A 23,364-nucleotide genomic window follows, 5' to 3' on the forward strand; every position below is an offset into this window, starting at 1 on the left:
AACATATGTGTCGGATGAATATTTCACCCAATGATAGCAGCGTCAGTTTCAAAACAAAATGTCGACTAAGCTCCTCCGTGAACTTTTCACACTAAATACCATCTTTCACTGTCCCTGTGATCTGGTTATTGACAAATCTCACGGCTGTGATGGCTAGCATCTCTCATCGGACCAAAACAGACCCCCAATTTACCGCGATCTGTCTAAATTAGTGGACCTAGCCACAAAAAGAACGGCCAAATTGGCGGCTTGCTGCCCAGTATAAAAACGGCAACTGCTGACTAAGTAACTGTCTTACTTTACCCAATGAAAGCATTGTACATCTGCCAGTTGGCCATGATAATAAGGGCGTGTGTTCATTACAGTCAAAAAGAAACCTAGCTCACATCTTTTATAATCAATATCCTCATCTCTCCTTATCGAGGGCCAACTTGCCCCCTCACAGCAGAGTCAATCTCCCCAATGGCCCGATCAGATGTTGTCGACTGGCGTGAAGTCGGACCGGACATTTCCAATATGTCGTCTGAAGCTGTGATGTTTTCCCTCACATTACCATTATCACATATTGTGCCATTTGCCATTAATCTGATGGAGATAGAAAAGCAAGTTTGCTCAGTCATCAAATAAAAAAAAAAAAAACTCACATTGCTTCATGACCGCGGCAACATTAGCAACCTGTGCTCGTACCGGCCAGCCTGCACTGATATTAGCGGATATTGATATTGCCGGATTGTCCTCCCCGTTTTTATGTTTGTCATAAATAGAAGGACTAAATACATTGAAATGGAGGTGTTGATCAGAAAAACCTCCCGCTCTTGAAAGAAACCGTGAGCATACATCTCTTCCAGCGTAAGTAGTTCGGCCAAAATGATTCGTAAGACACTGACATCATCAGATATCTGCAAAAATATTCAATATCATGCATTATATTTCCACTAGTATACGTAAATCTTCTTTAATGTCTGTAAAGCTCAAGGCGCTCCCTCACGCCTCACCCAGCTCTGTTAAAGCTCTCCTGACTGCCGTACTTTCATTAACCAAACACTCCTCACGTAGCAGCGGGTGCAGACGTTTGCTGTTAGCGCCCATGTTTGACAGCAGTTTCATTTTGTTTCTACTATATTGCTACCTCAAGGCTCTAATATACCCACACTCGCACCCTTAATCATATTAATACTGCTACACACGTGTCATTGATGAGTGTAAATGGCTTTGCGGTCACGTCATCAAGGATGAATTACAGTCGTAAGGTTACTTACATCAGCCGCCCGAGGCGGAGACGTTTTTTTTTTTTTGTGCGTTTTTTTTTTCTGAAAGTGCGTATGTGTGTGAGCGGAGGGCCTGTGTGCACGAGCTCCATCGTGCAACCCTCCCATAGCAACCAAAACACTTACCACCTGCCATCTCCTCATCACACACCCTTCCTATCGCCCCCCCACTCACACGTTCACCTCGCTCTCCCACCAAAGCGTCCTGAATTAGCTCTGACCTTCTCTAATGAAAAGGGGGAAACAACACGGTGACTTATTACGGCGGCGGAGGCTGCGAGGCTGTGAAGTAGCATGCTGTTATTTACCAGCCCCCCCAGTGGCAATTACGAGGCGCGCCCTGGAAGGCTCTCCAGCGCTACGCCAGCTAGCAGGTGGTCCTTTTTAGATACAATAGACACAAATGACAATGAGGTAAACAGCCGCTATTCAGCTGCTCCTGCACCGACGTAAATGGCACCACCGGTGCACCGAACGATAAAGAAACATGTGGGGGAGAAGTTTATGAGACAGGCCTTAATTTCAGCTCCCCGCGCTGATAAGGATTTTAAGTATATTGCCCTTAATGGAACGTAACAGAGCAAGAAACAGAAACACATTTACAGAATTTATACATATATATATATATATATATATATATATATATATATATATGTATAGAGAGAGAGAGAGAGAGAGAGAGAGAGAGAGAGGATGGAATAGTAAGGAGCAGATCCAACAGGACACGGCCTATAATCACATTTATGTTATTAAAGCTGAACACGAGTCGATCCTCAGAAAATTAGTGATGCTATTAATGAACTAAAAATGCTAAACATTCTCTCACTGGGGGTAAATCTGCCTTTTTCCTCTTTCATGACTGCAGGTTGAACATCTTCATGTTTGGGACTGTTGGCTGAAGATGTCACCTCAGGTTCTCGACACCTGTAACTGATTTTATTCACCATTTCCAGACATTTAACTGACTAAACAATTAACTGAAAACGTGACATTATATGATAAAGAGAATAAGCAGTGGCAGCCCTATTTCTGAATTGACAAATTGAGTTAGTATTGGCCTGTAAGTCAGCCGACTCCTGCAGATTTTATGAATGAATATCCAGAATTCAATCTACCTGTGGATCTGTGTATTTTTAGTGTTTTTTTTTGCTACTGCTACTGATGGAAACTAAATACCAGCACAGATCTTAATTCAAATCAGCATGATTAAAACCAGGATCCTAAGTTGAAGTGGTGGGTGTCCTTATTAAATGCACAGTCCGCCATTTCTGCCGCCAGCGGTCATTCAATCAAAACAAACAACTTAAGCAGTGCGGGATCATGGGAGTTGTTCTCTTAATTGTTAAAACGAGCACCGCTGCTGACGAGAATCTAACTGACGTGGCACGAGCAGAAGTGTTCGAGTTTAATTTGCGTCGTGTTCAGACACTTCCTGCCTCAGGTTAAAGATGAGGAGCGCCGACATCTCTTTCTGTTCCTGAGTTCATGACTCAGTGAATTGATTCATCATCCAAGTTAAAGTGGGTTTGCACACATGTTGGTATCCGTCAGTGGTCTTGAAGCCTTCGTTGTGAACTAACACCTCGCTCGTTTCGCTCGTTCCCAGCCCCGGTGCCCTTCTCTGTTCCAACATACTTCACAGCGCTCTCCTTGCAAAGTCTCCTCTGCCTTTCTGAAAGCACTTCCAACTCTACCCCTCTCGACTCTGGTCAGTACTGAGGAGAGTTTTGATCATTTTAATTGCCCTTTTGACTGCTTGTGATGGCGCTCTTCCCTTTGGAAGAACAAAAAAAAAAAAAAAAAGCGCCTGCCACTTGAAAACACTCCAGCTCGTCTCGCTCGCTCGTCTCCTGCAAAATAAAGGCCCGCCTCGCAGCTGTTATTTTATTCAATGTTTCTGAGAGGATTTAATGCGCGATTTTACAAGTGAAAGTAGTCATTGTTGGGAAATCCCAAAGTCTTTGAGAGCACTTGACAGCACACGACCACTCGTCTTTGACTCACCGAGAAGCTTTCATGAGCAGAAGGTCCCTTTTTTTTTTTTTTTCAGAGACCTCCCTGCAGCCTTCGCCAGTGTAGACAGCACAGTGTTAGAATAAACTGCTTGAAAACTGAGCTGGTGAATGAGACATGCTGTCTTCCCTTCCATTCTGTAGATGCAGTAAATTGTTTTAAGGAACCAGAAGTAGACTCAAACTCCGAGCAGACATTATACACTGTGTGAATTTAAGCCTAATTATTTATTTACATCATTTTCTTTCCATTTGCAAACCAACTTACTTTCCCTCGTGGACCAAGATTTGATCCAAGACACATTTTATTCTCTTATCTCTGTCTTGATGACTGAATGAACATGATACAGATGTTCTTTATCGTTACCTTGGTGATTACAGTAATCACCTGTCCCGTCTATGAGCCCCTAGTTTGAGCCCAAATCTGGTTTTACTGCACAATTTTGTTACCACCAAACACATTTTCAACCTGGACTGTTTTTGTTTGTTACAGCTGTGATTTTCAGGTTACAGGCTTTTACATTATCTGCAGGATCATCTGTGAAACAAAATCATCAACTACATACCGTGTCTACTGCCGATAGTCCATGCATGTGTCACTCAGGTGTCAAATACTGCAGCCTGGTCAGAGGCCCCACGCTTCATCAGCATCACTTGTTGAATGTCACTCTTGTGCAGTAGCATGAAGAGCAAGAAAGTCAGAATCAGGGGCATCTTTCGTAGGCCCTTTCCCCCTGGAGACGGCGGTTTCCAGTTGTCAAGAGTGGCGTGTGTTTCATTCACGTAACTGATATCACAAATGTAGCATGAGTGATGTCACATAAATTAGGCCGGTTCTGACCAAACCGCAAACGTTTGAAAGCAGTAATAACCTTCCAAAAGTCATAATCCGTCATACTGTGCAAGCTGTTTGAAGGTCCAGTTGGACCAAGGCAGCTGACCAAGCTTCCATATTTGATGAGCTGGAGCCAAATCTCAAGGTTGGGAAGCCAAAACACATCTTCTTCTCTTCTTCTCTTCTTTTGCAGGTGCAATAAATGAGTGTAACAGCACCTGTGTGTTTGACTTTGGAGGCAGCGCACCTTCCATGCAGACGTACTGCTAAAAATGAAGTCACTCTCCAAACACGTCTCTCAGCTGTATTAATAATTATCAAACTGCGTTTTTTTTCTTAATGTCTGGACTCTGGAGGTAGCTGAACTGCAAATATTTAAAAAAAAAAAAAAAAAAGGAAGTGGAGCGATTGTCTATTACCATGGGATCCACGTTGAGCATTTTCCCCTCCGGCAACCAATATCTCTTTCAAAAAGGCAATAATGTTCGTCTGAATTGCTTCCAAATGGTCACACAGGGAGACGGGGAGTGTCCTTACCGCTCAACTTTATGGAGGTCGTATACACGTTTCAGTGTCTGTAATGTCACAGCAACACCATGACTGTGACCTCTCAACCCCCCCTCTCTCACCCTTCCCTCTCCACGCCTCACCCTATTCTTTTTGTTTTTTTCATTGGTAATGTCTCACTCCCAGGGGTGAGGGAGAAGCCTCCCTGACCGGGCAGATAAGAGCGAGTCCTGCAGTGATTGAGCAAACAGAGAGAATATGCCTGCGAGCAAACAAAATGAGTGCACCTCACCTACACTCTGTCTCTCTCTCTTTTTTTTTTTTTCGATCTCCCTTATCTCTTATTTAGACCACCCACCAGCTGAAAGTACAGAGGTGTTTTATCACCTCTAGAGCCGCCACTACCATACAGTAAGGAACTGCTGACAGGCCGGTGTAAAAAAGACCGGAGTAAAGGAAACCGAGCACGCAAGGATGTAGGAGGTGAAGACATCGTCTAAGGTTGGGCAGGTGTGATCGTGTATTAATTAGGCGCGAATCTGAATCCTGCACAAAGACGAGAGAACATGTGCAGGGATTACACATAAAATACACAAAGACTTCAAAAAAGATTTCACATTTAGTTATTTAAGATCGGGTAGATTTCACTCAGCCATGTTGTTTCTCATGTAAAGTCACTCAAAGTCAGTTATTTTTAATGTTGGGGGGGGGGGGGCTGTCAGAGCTAGTAAGATACCTAATGAGCGAGCGTCTTGTTTGTTCACGAACGGAATGAGAAGTTCACACAGTTCACATTTGTACCATCTATTTCTGTCTCATAACTGTCTGCATCCGTGCTGTTTTTAAATCGTCTGGAACCAAATCTAAGAAAAAAAAACAGACTCTTATACAACGTACGATATGTAACTCCTGAAGCTCTTGATAAAACAAAAACAAAGCAAGTGTGAGGAGTGAAGCTGCTCGGACCCAGCGAGAGATTTTCTGGATTAGAGCCGGACTCTCTGGAGTCACTCCAGATGCTGCTCTGATCTGGAAACCGTTTGCTGACGGTTTTAACTTTTGGGATTAAAGAAGGTGGATATATCTTCACTCCTGTTTACTAACCTGACTGCAGCAGCGATCTGCTGAGCTGACGCTTCGTTTTTCTGATGTTTATGTTCTGTAACGTCGGTGGCCGACTGCAGCTTGAGGGGAAATGAACGAAGGAGACCAGGAACGTTTCTGGTGAGTTGACTACTGATTTGACTGAGAGTTTAAAGTTTTATTCACCTCAAGTTTAGTCTAGTTCGCCGACTTCTCCGTCCCAGAAGTTTTATTAGACGAGTCAACCTCACTTTTAGATATACAGCAGAGTGTTTACATGGTCCATTATGTATGGATGACAAATTGCTTTACCGGAATTTCAGTCCAATCTAATCAGTTCTAACCACTGAACAGACTGCAGAGCTCAGTTGCACCATTGTGGTTTGAGAATGTCTCTGACACTTTGCTGAACTGTAAAACAAATTTAACATCAAATCATATTTTTTTTCAAATCTTAATTTAGATCTTTCTCCATTTTATTCTCATGCCAGTAGCTTTTCGACTGAGAGTTTGCATTGGGTTATGGAGACGCTGCGTGCATTGTGGTCTTTAATTATTCATGATATGGTGGCGTATTGCAGATAGTGAAGCTTTTTGTCAGTATTTATAGGTCAGCAAGTCAAGTTTCATGAGCTCTTTGCATCAAAGTCTCACAACGACTCGAGCTGGAGGGTTTTCAAGTCTCAAGTAGATGCAGTTTGAGTTCAATCCAACTTGAATCTATAGTCTCAAGTGGGAAATCTGCAGCTCTGGTCTGCAGACTATTCCTTTGTTTTGTGTTGTAGTTAAAGGGATATTCCAGCGTAAATTTAATCCATGGTCTAACACACTGTGACACTGAGTAAGATCCCCTCGAGAAATCAAGTTTTCCTCACCACTCTCCCGCAGCAGCGTGCTCGTTGTGGGGAAGCCCTGACGAGTCGATTACCGAGTGAAGTAGAGTTCCGCAGCTCAAGGATGAAAATGTATGATTATTACTCCATGGAAATGCAATTAAAGTTCATATGTGTTTTGCCTACCAGTTTATAACAGTTATTATTGAGAGCGGACAGGGAAGAGAATGAAATTGAGCATTTCTTGCTGCACTCAGTAATCGACTCGTCAGGTCTCCCCCACAACGAGCATGCTGCTGCAGGAGAGTGGTGAGCTGTGTTCTTTTCAGTAGAAATCCGTCAAAGCTAGCAGATGTTTGATGCCTCGAACTATGTGGTGGGACTCTATTTGTACTGTTGCTGAAGTTTGGTGCTGTCTTAGCATGATTTGTGGCTTTTTGATGGCAGTTTCTTGGGTGGAGGCGTATACTGCAGTGTATTGTTATCGTGCAGTCGTTTCTGAGTTTGCTAAAACTACATAAGCTAACATATGCAAACACTCTGTATTTATATGACGCCACCACCTTGTCTGTATGCTGAATGTTCCAGACATTAAAGGGTCGGTTGTCTGAATGGGCACGACGCTGATCCTGAGCCCGACTGTGATTAATTAGTATCTAACGACATATGATCACCGCACAGCAATTTGTTATCTCCAACTGGTCTATTGGAGCGCTCACTGGACCGCTGTCAGTGGCATCCATCTGCCTGTCCGCTTCTTTTTTTAATCTCTGCAGGCTGGTGAGAGACAGTCAGGGAAAGTGACAGCTCTCGCAGCGTGGTGCTTCAGCCGCGTACAGCAGGAGAGACAAGTGTGGAAGGAGCACCTATCAATCCTCAGGAATCCGCCGCCGTGACATGTGCATCCAGTGTCAGGCTGCCACTCACAAACTTCCCGCGTGCAAAAGTTTCATCCATTAACGAGGCGAATTTAAACAATGACTTGTCTTTTATTCACATTTTCTTACTTTCCTTCACGTTACTCAAATGCGGCTCTCCTGCTGCAGCATTTCAGAGCTACTCGGCGCCGCGGTAAACCAATTAGCATGGCCCTTATTCTAATGTAGCGGGGATGCTAAGTGGCATGAGTGGATGTACTGCAGGCTGTCTATACCATCCAGCAGGCTTTACACATCGTTGACAAATTGACAGGTGAGCCTCTCTCACGGAATGGGAGTAATGATGGAGCGCCACACCGCAGCAGCCAGCAGCCAGCAGCCACACGGCTTTACATGGTAACAGAGTGGATTCACATGATGGATCATCTTCCCCTCGTTTTTATTCTCTGTGCACCTGAAGCCAGTTTGCGCTACATGTGGTCGTATCAGCGGTAGTCCTCAAGGTAAGCAGCCAGTATTAAGAATTCTGTTTGACATCTTTCCTCCGCTTACCTCCTGCGAGCGCTGGCGCCATTTAACCGGCCAATCAGCAGCACCCATCGTCCTCTGATGTTACATCTTATACTGGTACCATCAGGCTGTAAGATACAGCCTTAAAATGGAAGCAAACACTTTGCAGATTTCATGTTAAGTGCACGGTAATCACCAAGTAAACAGTAAGGAAAACTTCCAACTAGTCTCTGACAAACATCTGCTGATCACGTCACTTCCCTTCAGCAGGTCACAAAGTTTATGTGAGCTGTAGCAGCCAACTAGTTTCTGTCTGACTTGTGCAGGTCATTTTTTATCACTTCAACAATTTTCTAAAATTTCTTTATTACTTTTTAGTTTGCTGGCCTGAATCATCAATTACCAACAAATACAACTTAGTAATCAAAGAATCAAGTCGCTAATTTCCCATTTTGAAAGTTTGATTTCCTTAATTGCTTTTCGAGCTGAATAATGTCTTCACACCACTCAAGGTAAATATTGTCTTTTTTAAAAATATTTTGAGACAAAAGTAGCGCATTCATTTATAACAAGGATAAAAGTTAATTTGTGAGTGTGTTAATTTATTGACCTGCCGGAGTTTCACAAAAAATAACTGGAAATTAAAGTGAACTGCTTGTTTGAAAATAGCAAGGTATTATCATTAGATAATATTGGGGAGGGGATGCATTATATACAATACCTAACTAACTTGACATTTCCAAAGTGTTACCAAATTAAATGTAATTGTTTTATTTTTTCCTGCAAAATTTCTAGACATATTTTGCGCGACAGTTGAGTCAGAAGAGTAAGTGTCCTGCACCACCTGCCAGGCCGTCACTGTTAAGCGCAGCGCACAGCAACTGACAGAACCAGATCTTTCTCCTAAGTAGGGAGCACACATCCTACTCAACGATCAGTTTCTAGCACCGCCGGAGCAGAAAAGTCCAGACACTAATTTACCTGCTCCTGCTGTGCATGTTTCTTGACACTGACCTGATGTCTGCAGACAGCTGGGGCTAGCTGGTGTTAGCTACCCGGCAGGTAGGGCGAGTAAAGTAGAAACTGCACTCGCTCATCATCTCTCGAGGCTCCGAGACACCCAGAGATGATACCTTGTCAACAACTGTGAGACTGATGTGCACTTCTTCCCTTTTCACTTTATCTGTCTCTGTTCACAGGATATCTCACCGACGTTAGTAAGAAACAACTTTATGCACATGCTGACAAAACAAATTCAATGTATTGCCAACACATGTCAGTCTCAGACACCTCAGACTGCAGGTAAATTTAACTGGCCACCAGTTTTGTGCACCGTGTGTGTGTGTGTGTGTGTGTTTTGAGCTACTAACTACACTTTTTTATTTTGTAAAACCACATTTACATACACTTCACAGGTTGTAATGGTGGTCTAGTGCACTCTGCATCAATTTGTTGCAAACAGCTTGCGGCACTCCAAAAATTCAGTCAATGCAAAACATACTTTAAGCTTTATGTGCTTGTATATCACAGAAACACACTTCGCATCTGCACGAACACACATTCGCTCAAAAGAAAACCTGAAAAACATCACGAGACACACACACACACACACCTCCAAATATAATCTGTTTGCTGACTTGCAGGAGATTGCACTTCACCTTACACATAAACCCCTCCACACACGCGCGCACACACACACACACACACACTTCTCAAGCACACAAACGCATCTAATTAATATGCAAAGTTCGCGCCGCAGTGAAACACTGGGGTTGAGCTAATCAAATGGTAATGATTTTCCCCAGCAAAACTAATTATAAATTCTCCAGCTCCAGTCATTCAATAACATAGCCATTAAATCATAATAGCGGAGGCAGAGTCCTATTGATATTTTCCTCACATAAGGAGCAACATGTTATCGTGTGAGAGATGAAGCTTTGAAGCCGGTCTTTGAGGCTGCAACTTCAAAGAAGGGGGAATGGGGGCTAAATGATGAAGGTGGTGAGTCGAGGAGAGCCATCCGAAAAAAACCAAACATGGACACAGATACGAACATGCATGAAACATATCAACTTTTCATGTACGGCGCTTACAAATACATAATTTACACGGAACACAAAAATGTGCATGTCATGTCAAATACAGCTTTTATACAGAAGCAGGAGTTCACACACACACACACACAGACACACGACTTTCACACCTGAAGCGAGAAAAGAAAAAGACCAATGTTTTTTCTCAGTGCTGCGAACCAGCTGCCACGCGGGGAAACCTCTGCACAAGAGGAGCGAGGTGGAGTCGATCTGAAGCTAGAACGTAGCAATTAGTGACTTTAAGATGTTCCTCTCAGGGCTTTCATTGATTAAAAGACATTCAAACCTGTTTGGAATCGCTCAGGTTGGAGTTGTTTATGTCAGATGCCACAGATGTCACGTGGGAATCATCAGAACGAGAGGAATCAAAGTATGAAATGGCGCGAAGTCACATGGGAAGATGAAGCAGACTGAAAGGTCAAGTTACCTGTTGAGGAGGTGACAAAGGTGAGACTCTTCTCTCATGTGACATTTACACCGTCCTAAATAGCGCAGGCACCAGCTTCTCTTTCACACCTCGCTCGACACGTCTTTTCACTCTGCATGGGATGATATGATGAAACGACGAGGGGATGCGATGTGGTGTGAAGTCAGCAAGCGAATGCTTACAACAGGACAAAACTTTAGGGAGAAAACATTGTAAAAGGTTTAAATAAAAAACTCATGTTTCTTATCAGAGCCCTCAACAGTCACCAGCATGTGACAAACAGTGTTGGATATGTAGCAGAGAGGAACACTGGCTGACGGACTCGATGTGACATCATGATGCGAGCGACCTACGGAGGTCTTGCAGTAAAATGTAGGTAATATTAATTTACATCATGCGGCGCGAGGAGACGCGCTGCATGCTCGACCGTTCTTCTTTAATAACATCCATCGCTCCAGCCGAGTGTGGCCGCAGCTTTGCACATTGTATGCAGGCACAGAGACGGGACAGAGCGGAATTAAATCCCCCTGTAAGACACCAAAGCATTCTGGGCTTAATCATCTCATCCACTGCTTAAATACATCCAGCAGCAACACCTGTTTTCCGATATGGTGCACTGTTCTCCTGCATGGCGCTTAAATTTACGCAGTTGCAACAGTTTTTCCATGAATTACTGGACATCGGCCGGTTGCCCACATAGCCGTGCTCCACGCTGTTTTGTCCGAGTTTGATTTATTTTTTCTTTCTCTAGTTAGAGGCTGTTGTAACTTCAGCGCGTCTCGTACACGGTAACTAGACTGTTCAAGGTCTGGGCCGACTCTGCTGTGAATACTGCAGGAAAAAAAAAAAAACAACAACACCAAAATAATGATGCGCGAAGACTTTTCATTCTCTCCTCCTCTCTCAATACACAGCCATTCTGCAGCCTAACTATTGTGCCACATCTGAGCTCATCCACACACTGTTCGGTGATCTGAAGTAAGCCCAACAGCATGTTCTTTCCTGCGGCTGCAGCGAGGTGCTGGTGCTTCTCCACAACACCGTGACTCGGCTGCACCGAAGATTCAGCCTGTTAGGTTTTACTTCTTTCCTTCAATAATGGCTGTTTTAACTTGGATTAAAAATACATAACTCTGACACCAAATTAATTATTTACACTTGAATGTTGTTGAAAATTTAGCAGAGATTGAATTCCAATAGTGCTAACGGCGGACCGACCTTCTGTTTCTACTTAGAAGCTGAGCTTTGCTGAGGAAACACGGCAGCTCGTCACAGAGACCGACTCCTACATGGTGTTTTCTTCTATTCACATATAACTGATGTTCAGATGTGTGTTTGTGTCCCTCTGCTCTTTCAGTTGACGGCCTGGTTGAACCATCGCACAGCGTTTTTTTTTGTTTTTTTTTTGCCAATGCTTCACAGAAAACAACCTCAGTTTGTAAAGAGGAATATGAACAAGCTCTGTGTCCAATCAGGCCTTTTGTGGCGAACCTTTAACGGTACATTACTGCCACTAACGGAGACTCCAAACATCATGATTATTCAAACACAGACAGCAGACGAGCTTTTTGGAGGATAATGGTCACTTACCTGAACAGCGAGCTACAGGTTTTATTATTGCCAAGTACAACTTAACACCAGGAACGACCCGATCCAAATAAATGAGTGTCAGGTGCGAATGATCCTTTAGAAAACAACTCGTTCACAACGACGTAAAGCAAAAGAAAACATGCTGTTTTATTTCATTTTAGAGAACATTAAACTATTTCAGCCATCAGCCCGGGGTCGGGAGGAGGTAGTCTAATTAAATAAATGTCACCCTTTGCACAAAGATTTGGAACACACAAACACACACACACACACCCTCTTTCTACCGACTGGGAAGGGAGGAAGTGTTAGAGCTTGCCATACTTCTCAGCCGGGGTCGTGGCACGTAGTGATGGCGCTGTTTTTTTTTGCCAAATGTCACAGTGACAAAACTCATGCATATACATGCACAGTAAACATTGAGAAATGTGTTAATTAGTCACGCAGCTGTTAATTATTCCGGCAAACACCAACAAATAAGGAGGGAAATGCAACTGTTAAGCTAGTTCGAACGTAGCGAGTGCAGGAAACTGTGATTCTTATATAATAGTTAAAATAAACTTCAGCGTCTCGAGGAAATGAATCCTCGACATTTGTGCTCCATACATCGAAGAGCAACAGGTGCAGACTCGCTGCAGACGCTCACACCTGCTGAACTATTTCACTCGTTATCCTCTTTCGTCTCCGCTCGCTTCGCCACGCCGCCGTCGTCTCTTGACCCTCTGGAAACAAACACTGTGGCTGTTGTTCGATATAATACTGAGCAATCGTATCTCCTCATCCATTGCTTATTTTGTGCTGATGTCTGAGTTTCCTCACTGTTTTCTTTTTTTTTTTTTTTTTTAAATCTTCCCCTGAATGAAGAAATCAATGCACACACAGGCCTCCCTTAATGCCATCAAACACATCCAAACTGGTTCTCCAGCAGACACGGATGGTGAAACATGTGTTCCTCGGGGGGTTTCCATCAGCTTTTATCCTCCGCTGTAATTGCCTCCTGTCTTTGCTCCTCGTGTGAGAATTGGTACCAACATCTTGTTCAGATTTGTTCTTGCGTATGTTCATATCAGACTCTTTGCGATGAAATTTACACATGCCCACCTTCACTGCAAATTTGCACGTTTAGCTGTTTGTGTAATTTCGCGGCCTGCTCTCTCCCCCCTGAGCCTCGTTTGCACCTCACACTCACAAGGTTTCTTGCCACTCACCTGCTTTTCGCACATTTTAGTTTTGGCCTTGTTAACCTGTTAAGTCCTGTTGATGTAACTCACGCACGACTTCCCTGTTATCTTGAGCCAAAAAAAGTACAGAAACTGTAGAAGCTCAGTCATACTATCAGCAGACTTGGAAAGAACTGTTCAGGTTAAAAAAAAAAAAAAAAAGAAAAAGAAAAAATCGATCGTGTAATCCACCTCTCGAGTGCTGATTGCGTGAATACACAATTGGAAGTGGAGGCTCCTGTGCCATCTGTACTGCAGCACACTAAGAAAATAATCTATTTAATTTCCCCAGTGACCGCAGGTGATATCATTTATCTCATCCAGAGAGACTTCTAAAGTAGATAAATGCACTTCTTAGAACGAGATAAATCTACCTCACCATATGTGTCCCGCTGTGCCGCCTTATGGGAAAGAGAGGGGGGATTCCGTGTTTGTGTTTCCTCAGCGATTTAATACTTCAGACGCCCCGAACTCTGCCCTGACGAAGTTCATTTATCAGCTTCAGTGGGGGAGCGCTGCGTTTCAGGTGTGCAGCTCCTCCTTTTTTGCGCTGATGAGAGGAAGCTGCAGGAGTGTGCCGTGTTTGAAAGGCCGTCGCTTCGTGTTAGCGTTCAGCGCTCTGTATCCGCTCTCGAGGGGGGTTAAAACCATATATGCAGTCTAGCTACGCGATTGCAAATGAAGCGCTGCGCGGCTAACGTAACTTGACAACCTCCCTGCACGCGTGCTCGGGCAAATATGTTTGCACGAGCACGCATGTGTGTGTGTGATTCAGCAGCGATTCCTGTCCGGCACTGTGTGCACACCCCCTGGTGTTTCTCCTGCACAGAGTTGGCATTTTAATCCGTGCTTGCGTGACTGTACTAAGGACTCTCTGTCTGTTCCTCCCTCACCATCGCTTATTTTCTCTGTCTTCATCCCTCCAGTTTCCCCCCTCCATCTATATCCCTCCCTCCTCCTCGTCTCTGCGAGCCTGTCAACAATCCTCACCGGGTATCCTATTTCACACTCCTCCCCTGAGGACTCGCATCGTGCCTGCGGCTAACATCTATTGGAAATATTATCTACCTGGACACTGAACCTTTGTGACCTCTCACCCCCGGGGACATGGACATACTGTACACCCCAATCGAGGGGCCTCATTGGTCACGGGTGGCCACAGATGCTCATGACAGTTCTAGCCTATAAGCTGTAGCCGAATATGAGCCCATCCATAATTCATGGAGTCAAGTCATATGGCCCCGAGCGATGCTGCTGAGAAAGTTAAGTGTAGAAAGCAGCCAGCCAGGAGGAGGTCTGTGAGCAGCTGCCAGCTCAACAGTTCGCTCGTCGTAAGATTTGATCTGGGAGCTAATTGAACCTGATGTGAGTCGAGGAAAAGTGCATCACGGTGCGCGCCCAAAAGCAGCGGGATTGCTCCGAGTTTAGAGCTTGATGTTCCCTAAAATGGGAAGTGCTTTTTAAAAAAATGGCTGCGCTCAGGGATTTTTGGTGGGTTCCCTCCTGTGTGAGCAGAGGTAGACTCGGCAGGCACATGCGAGCATCTGACGCTTGTTCTTTCATCCACGTTTTGCAGTTTGTTTGTCTACGAATAACTGCTGAAAATAAAAATGTATCTCCAATACAACAATGAGACAAACATGGCTCCAGCGAGGATGGCATGTTTTAACATCTCCCAAACCAGTGGGCAGAAGAAGGCGAGGGGTGAGAAGGGGAAGAAATTATTAAAATGCACCACGGCCACAAAGTGCTCTCGGAGTAATTAAGTCGACAGCAGTTTGGCTCCAGCAGCTCCATTTTGAGTGTGTAATGTATTTCAATAATGACAGTGCACGGCGGCAAACTGGCTTGTCGTCACGCTCCCTCTCTCTCCCGGCTAATCCTGTTACTGCTGACCACTCTGACGGGGCGCGAGTCCAGCAGCCCTGCCGCCTGCCGCCTTTTTTTCTGGGCGAGGAGGGGACGAGGGCGGGGACGGACAGAGGGGGGGGAGCAAACTGAGGGAGTGACTCGTTTGTTTCCCGGTGAGGTTCCTCACTTGTCCGCCTGCATGTGTGTTTGCTTGCAGCGCTGATTGTCATTTTGTTCGAGTGCGTGAGATTTTTTCGAGTGGCCGCCTGTGTGGTTGTGTGCCAGCCCCGGACGTCGGTGCATTTCTAACCGTAAATGTTGATTCTGTCCGCTGTGAATACACCCCGGCCCCTCGCTGCTTACAGACGGTGGTTTTTCAGCATCATCATCGGGCTCTGAGCCCATCCACTCTGCCTCGGCCACAATGGCTAATCCTGACACAGGCAGCGGTGGCGAGCAATCAGCACTCACAGCCCAGAACATAATGGAAGCCTGCCTGCCTGCCTGCCTGTCTGGCTGTGTGGATGACTGGCAGGCCGGCCGCTCATCTGGATGCCTGGCTTTTGTGCATCTGTGGCTGTTTTTGATGGCCAGGCTGGACAGTGGTGTGTTGTGCCGCCGGTTATGTAAAAGTCTATCGTCTCTATAAAAGAGAAGTAAAGCGCGGTGGACACTGAACCGAACTGCTGATCAAAGATGCAGGACAGCAGGTGAGGAAACTCGGGCCGCCGCCGTCGAGATGGGTGCGGAAAAATGCACCAAACGAACGCTCGCCTCACACAGACGGGTCTTTAGTGTTTCCATATTTACGTGGTCGTGTCTCGCGGGGGCTGAAGTGCTGATGCAAGACAACTGGTCAGCTCAGTATTGCTAGCTCAGCATAAAATTCATACTTATATTCTCTGTACGGTGAGGAGGGAAAGCGAGAAGTCCACTGACAGGTTGTTAAGGCGAGCCATGCTAGCTTATGAGACGGCAACACCCATCAGTCTGAGACATCCTTCCATGAATGCTAATAACCAGAATCAAGGCACTCGCATCATGCTAGCTTACTGTTAAAATACAAAATGTGACAAAGTGAAATATAAACTGTTAAGAAGGAACTTCTTCTGTTCAGATACATTTTTACATCCTTCGTCACGTCTTTTCATCTCGCCCCTTTGGCTTTTTCGACCCCGCCTTCGAGTGTGACTGTTTCAGAAGAAGCTACCAACAACGCTGCCTTCAGACTTTCTCTGACGTCGTGTCGCAGGAACTCCGTGTACGGCACTGATAATGTGTAAAACAGTTTGCAGCGAGCCCCCCCCTTCCTTCCCTGGAAGACATTTTGACATGTCACAGTAGGAAAAGCGCAGGTGTAATTAAAATTAATGATGACTGAATTCCAATTACCTGCTTTGGTTTCAGGTATTGTGCATGAAAGGCTCCCTGTCACACTGTCACGGCTTCCTGGGACAGTTGAATAGACGGGAAGCATCATTAATATTACAAGTGACACCTGCTTCTCCGACGATGAAGAGTCGCAGTGTCTGCTGTGAAAGAGTTCTATCCTTTGGCTAATTAAGCGTGGTCTCTTTGTGCTGGACTTTTTGTTTTTCTGACAAAACACACTCGGCATTCCTCTGCAGTCGCCGCCCGACCGAGGAGCTGAAATGTTGCCATTTCTGTAACTGACTTTTTAGTTTCCTGGAACGTTTTGTTTCGTTCTTCTGGGGGGGATTTTTAGAACAGAGAAAGTAACCTCTGTACCCGAGGCGTGTTGTTCTCAGTCAGTTTGTGGACGGGCAATATTGCCTCTCGCAGCCAAACTCATTCTGTATGTGTAACCAGCCTCCCATAACCCTTTATTTCAAACAGAGGCTTCCCCTCCCTCCACCGTAATATTGCCTTTAACTTGTTGTGTTTACGTCTGAAACACTGCGAAATATATTTTACCAGAAAGCTGAGCTGCTTTACAGCAGATGTGTTTTTCCTGCAATACCTTTCAAATATTGGATCACAGCAAATTGTCTTTAATGGGAGGAAATAGGTCTGTCCCTGGGGCTTGTTGCACAGAGGAAGCCCCAGTGCCTCAGACCTCTCCTTCTTGCTCATTCACTCACTCTCATTTTCTCCTCCTCTTTTTGTCTCTCTCTCTTTCTATTATGATGCCGTTTGATGCCTTGCGCTCGGCTGCAGTTTGTGAGCACGCGCCGCCGTGCGCGCTTTAAGCTTTCCCCCCCATAATGAGACCAAAAGGTTGATCGGGAGGAGGAGGGGCAGAGCGTGGTGGGGATAAATGGAAAGATGTGAGATATTTTCCGGAAGAGGCTGGTTGAAAGGCAAAGTGAGGCGGATGAGTCGGCAAAAAACAGCCGTAGCAGCGGGATGGGTAGGAAGTAAGAGATTTTTTTCAGCGTGTCCCAGGTCCGCTGTCACAGCTTGATGACAGGCCACGGCAGCGGCCATTGTGTTCGGGTTCAAAGGTCGCCGAATCCTATTTACTTTTCCCGTCTAGAATGTGACATGTGGAGCGCATTCTGGAGGAAATGAAGGTGGTGCGTGTCACTTCAAACGAAAGGCCACAAAACAACGCCGCGCGGGGAGAGTAGCCTTCTTACCAGAGCGGCAGACAAAGATAAAGCCCTTTCATGCCGAATATCTCTATTCCCGTCTTCTCCGCTCTGAGGTGTGTGAAAAGATACTTTGCATAATCCCGTCGCATCTGTATGCAGCAAGCTGTAGGGGAATAGAGTGGGAGTAAACAGGATTCCCTCCGGCTGCTGCTGCTTTCACCTGCTGGAGGTGGACTGCGAAAAAACCAAGGCCACATTCGCAGAGCTGAAGGCTCCTCGCACAAAGGACTGCGTTCAGCTGAAAAACATACACGCCGAGAATCGAACGTGCCGATGAATACCATTAAACTGTTTCTGCAAAGGCTGCAAAACATTTTTTAGAAGTTTAAATCGATTGGACTGGACGTGTGGATGTGGCAGGTGGAGCGCTGAAACTGCCAGAGAATACAGACGAGGATTCAGATTAGAGTTCTGATCGGCGACGCTGTTAATCACCTCCAGGAGCCAGAGACTGTTTCCGCCTCGTCCCGTCCCACAGTGCCGCGTTTGGCTTTGAAGGACAATGGAGGTGCGAAAATAAATATGCATGAAGAAGTGAAAATACAGAAATAAACCAGAAGTCCTTCACCAAGGACCATCAGTCTCCTTCTGTGCTCACTCATAGATAACAGCTGCCTACATACGGGTGATTTTATCCCAATATTAAAAAAAGAGAGAACAAAATGTATTGGCTCTGTCTCTTTATTCAGATCCAGAGCAAAACTTAATGGGCTCTGTTCTGAGCCGAGACCCGTCCTCCGTCCAAGTTTGGTGGAAATCTGTTCAGTAGTTTTTGTGTAATCCTGGTCGCAAACCAACAGACATGGAAAACAAAACCTCCATGGAGAAGGTGCGCTAAATACAGAAATAAAGCAACTAACAATAACTAAATAAACAAATAAAATAAATCTTTTTTTTATTAGAAAGTCAATAGATAAGTGAATTAACACAAATATTAACAAAGAAGATTCAAATTAAGCCAGAAATAATGATTTATGCCACATTTTATAAATGAATTAATACGTACATTAATTTTGATAGTATGCATTTAATGGCATCATTTATTTACTTTTCTCATTTCTGATGTTTTTAAAGTATTATTTTTATATTTTCTTTTGGTCCACCATTGCAGCAGCTACTGATTCCTGTCTGTAACAGCGGTTTACATTTGCTACTTGTTTTCGATTTCTTATTAATTAATGTATTCATTTAAGAAATTGCTCCGTAACTGTCTCATCTTCTGTTGGCACCTCAGGAAAATTGTCTACCTCATCCCTTCGATTCTTCCCAACATGCCGTCTTTAAATATTTATTCAGCTATTCATGCACAGTTTGAACTTTCGCTGTCTTTTTTTCTTTTGCTTCTTTCTCTAACTCAGTTTTTCATTTATTTACACCGTCGGAGGCTCTTTCCTTTGCTCCATCTGACCAGCTCTCATATATATATATATATATATATATATATATATATATATATATATATATATATATATATATATATATATATGTACACACCAATCTCAAACAACAGGCCATCAACAGCACCCAGAGGGCTTCAACATGCAATATTGAAGATTTCCATTAGCGCTGAATTGTTTAGGGAAACGGTGAAGAGTGTTTGTGCATCAGGAAACAGACATGAACCATCAGCATCACAGAAAAGGAAGCTGAGAGGAGATGTGGGAGAGAGAGAGAGAGATAGAGAGAGAGAGAGGGGAGGGGGAGGATAAAGGAAACAAAGAGAAAATAGATCAAAATTGAATAAAACAGAATTCAATATAGCGGTACATGACAATATCAGCATGTGTTGCACTTGCTACACATTTCCTGCCTCGTCTGAAAGCGAGACGACTTCCCGTGAGGGTGTCAGCCGGGGAGATTCCAGCGCAGCGGGGAAACTTGACTCATCCTCTGTCTGTTTGACTGACACTCAAAGATTCAAACACACAGACACACAGGCGTTTTTTTTTTTTGATCCACATTCCCTAACGACAGATTAGCAGCATCATTATTTGATAGTTTTTTGGTTTTTTTTTGTCACTTGTGCGCAGGGAAGAAAGCCGAAACGACACCGTCAACTTATTAATGATGTTTAAAAAAAGAAGTTGGGTTAGCTCGTGGGTTAGCCGGCAGCTGCTGATTTACATGTGCGGCAGACGCGGAACAATATTAGCATTTATCTGCTGTACAATCCAAGAGTGTAAATTCAATGTTCTTCTGTTCACACCTTAACTTACGGAGAAACACGTGGCTCTGTAGCTAACAGAGTCTCTGCTACTGGCTACTCGCTATTTTCCGGTTGGTGCTCGGCAGGTTGCATAGGCCTGAATTCTGTTTAGTGAAGTTTTCTTGCCAAATAGATCCATGAAACGAGGTTATCTGAAAGCTAACTGATTCAAAGGACATAGGACGATGCTATAAATGCTAATAAATGGCTAAATTAGAGTAGTGAAGTTGTTGGGGACATTAAACATCATCAAGCTGGATACAGAGACGCATCTACTCACTAGTCCGTCTTTATAGGACGACTGTAGATGCAAAACTATTCTTACTTTAACTTCACAACTCGTAGATTGATCAATTTACAGAAAACATATCGTAGTAAGGCGGTTAGTGATGGTCATGTTGACGTCATGCGATTGCAGTGTAGTCTGTTTACAGCCCAACAATAGCATTTCACTCCTAGTGATTTAATTTAGGCTTTGGGAAAGTGTGTAAGTATCATGAAACTGTGTTTGCCACAGAGCTTATTTTTGACTTTAATTCAAAAACCCCACAGGCTTTTGGTCGAGGGAGCCACGGCGATGCTGTGCCAGGTCGGCCTACAAAGATACGTCATCCCTCCACCACCTCTGCTCGGCTGTTTTGCCCTTTCACCCTTTAGCTGCTAACTGCTCCGACACAAGCTAGTGGCTAACTTCCTCTGTCCACCAGTTGGTGCTCGGCAGGAGGTGTACGAAGCTTTCTTCTTCTCACGGCTGCCTGCTGAGGCCCGAAGCAAAGTTTTGTGAAAGTAAACCAAAGCAATAAAACTGGAAATCCCTGCGTGACTGCGTAGCTGGGTGATAATCTTGTGTAGGCTTATTGACATTTTGACCATTTGATCTACTGTTATTACAAAATATCTGTTGGTGCAGCTTTAATGTAAGATAAGGATGCACGCGGCAACTTTGAAGAGGAGAAAGTGTGTTAGTTCAGCACACCTTGACCCACAGAAAGTTCCGTTTTTCTTAAATTGATAAGAGAAAAAAAGTACAGTGGGAAGAAAAATCCTATAACAACTTTTTAACACTTGTTTTTCACACTTAATCCCGACATTTCAGTGGTGCAGCGGGCTGAAAGATAGCACTTGCAGAACTTCTTCCATCAAAGGCTTTGGCTGCAGTTATCTAACAAAATCAGCAATTAACTGCAAAGAAGCAGAGACAATCCAGTGAATAAAGCAACCTAATTAACTTTCACCATGTGAATGTTTTATTTTTTTTTTCCTGCAAAACAGCCCAGATAGTAGAAGAGATGATTATTTTATAGACCACGTGTATGTGTGTGTGTGTGGTGTGCAGGTGTGTGTGTGGTGTGCAGGTGTGTCTGTTTTCATCAGACACATCAGGACGCTCTGCTGTCCTCTGGCCAGCTGTGAAAGTTAGCCGCTCACAGCCTCCGGTACGTTAATTTTCTGTGGCTTAATGCTCTTTCGTTTGCGCCAACACACACGCACATTAGTGTAAAGTGCAGTTTTCTCCGTCGGTGCTCGTAGGACTCATCTTTACGAGCAGCTGAGAGGAGCTCTCCATCAGTGTCTCCGGCAAAGTGGAGCTCTTGCTTTTAGTGCCGTGTTAGTAACTGGAACGCTTGCCCCGGCTTGTATCCACCCATAATCACATACGATTGTAAGTCTGCGCAATTACTCAGATGATGACACTTAGAAAAGAGAAAAAGAAATGTCCTGAAGTCACACTATATTGATCTCACTGGTCCACTCATCCAGTTTTCTTTGATTATATTCGCACACACTTGTCAGCAGTCGTACCTTTAACCGCGGCCCCTCGAGGAGGAGACCTATCTCAGCAGGTGACAGCTATCAATCCGGCCCCAGGGTCGATGAAGGGATAGAAGAAAACCCCTTTCATCTTCCCTCAGACTTCCACTCAATCCGCTCCCTCCCCCCTCCTTCCCTTTTCAGCCGAATCTTCCTCTCGTCTGCAGAATCCTCCCAGCGCTAACGCACTTGTCCGGGGTTCTTCAAGCCCTTTTCCACAGCAGACGCGTGGGCACGTCTTTGTTTTTCCTCAACTTCCCTCCTTTTTTTTTTTTTTCTTCTTCTCCTATCACTGCTCGTGTCGTACACTCCTGGGTGAGGGAGCTAAATCGACGGCAGAAGATGGACTTACAGTGCACGCCTGAGAGAGGCACAAGTTTTTGGCAACTGACTCCTCTGGAACAAATTTCAAGACAATCCTCCAGTGATGCTAATTCTCTGCCTGCGAGTACTTGTTGAATGTTTTGGCTGTGTACACAGGCAATCACACAAATCCACTTTCAGCCAGGGCTCAGTCGGAGTCTATTTAGGGTTGGCCTGACTGGAGAATAATTCTCACTATTAAAAAGGGAGAGTTTTCAAGTGTTATTATGGTCTGTCAGCGTGTGACAGATTTGGAAATATTAGCAAGTCCTTCTCGAAGCCTGAAATTAGAGTGCTCGGGGTACGATGTGAATGATTTTGGTCAGATTTTAATGGAAAGTATATAATTTCTGGTGCTTTGGGGGTTTTTAAAACAAAAATAATGGAACGGATCAACCAAAGCCTTGTCATATTTTAGATATTTTAAAGTGGAAATGTTACATATTATGTATTTGAAAGGGGCAATATGAAAACTTCAGTTAAAAACATTCAAACACAAACAAGAATTATCAAATGAATCTGAACAAATCACAATTTTGACGTGATGACATCTGCGTGTTATGCTGCAGGGCTGTATATCGAAGCTAGCATGCTAACTGGCTAGCCAGCTGCCACAGCTAGCAGCAGTTAGCGGTGATGCTGGATATTTGCTGCTCCCACCCCATGTGTTTTGAGCGTGGCTTTGACTGGAAGCCAACTGTTTCATATTGCACCTTTAAATAACAGCCAATAAGAGCTTCATTTTTAACTCTGATCTACAGTTTCCGACACATTTACAGCATGTTTTTGGACTCAGTTACGCTACAAGATTTGGTCGACCCCCTCCCCGTTTGCACTGTATCATGATTTCCATCTGTCTCCATCTCTGCCCACCATCTCCCTCTATCCCTCTTTCCTCACCTCAGGATGAAGTCAGTATCAGAGTGTTTTCCTCCTCTCTCAGATCCCCGAGGGGCGGGCGGAAGGGGGGGGAGGCTGAACGCTCTCGTCTCTGCCCTCCCCCCATCACCACCTCATCATCATCCATCTGGGAGGCAGGATAAGCACTGCATGGGACATTAGGCCCATTACCCAATCACGACAGGCTACCAGCCGCGGCCCACCGACTCTCCCCGTGCTCTCACGCCGCGCTCCAATTTACTGGAAAGGACAATGTGCTTAACACAAGTTGCAAGGGAGCGCTGGGTTGCAATTTAAAATCTCTCCCAGTCAGATATGTTCTTTCCAGGCTGCTCACCGCATCACTGTTAATCTTTCTCGTGCG

Source organism: Acanthopagrus latus, chromosome 22 (genome assembly GCF_904848185.1).
Source record: "Acanthopagrus latus isolate v.2019 chromosome 22, fAcaLat1.1, whole genome shotgun sequence".
Lineage (NCBI taxonomy): Eukaryota > Metazoa > Chordata > Actinopteri > Spariformes > Sparidae > Acanthopagrus > Acanthopagrus latus.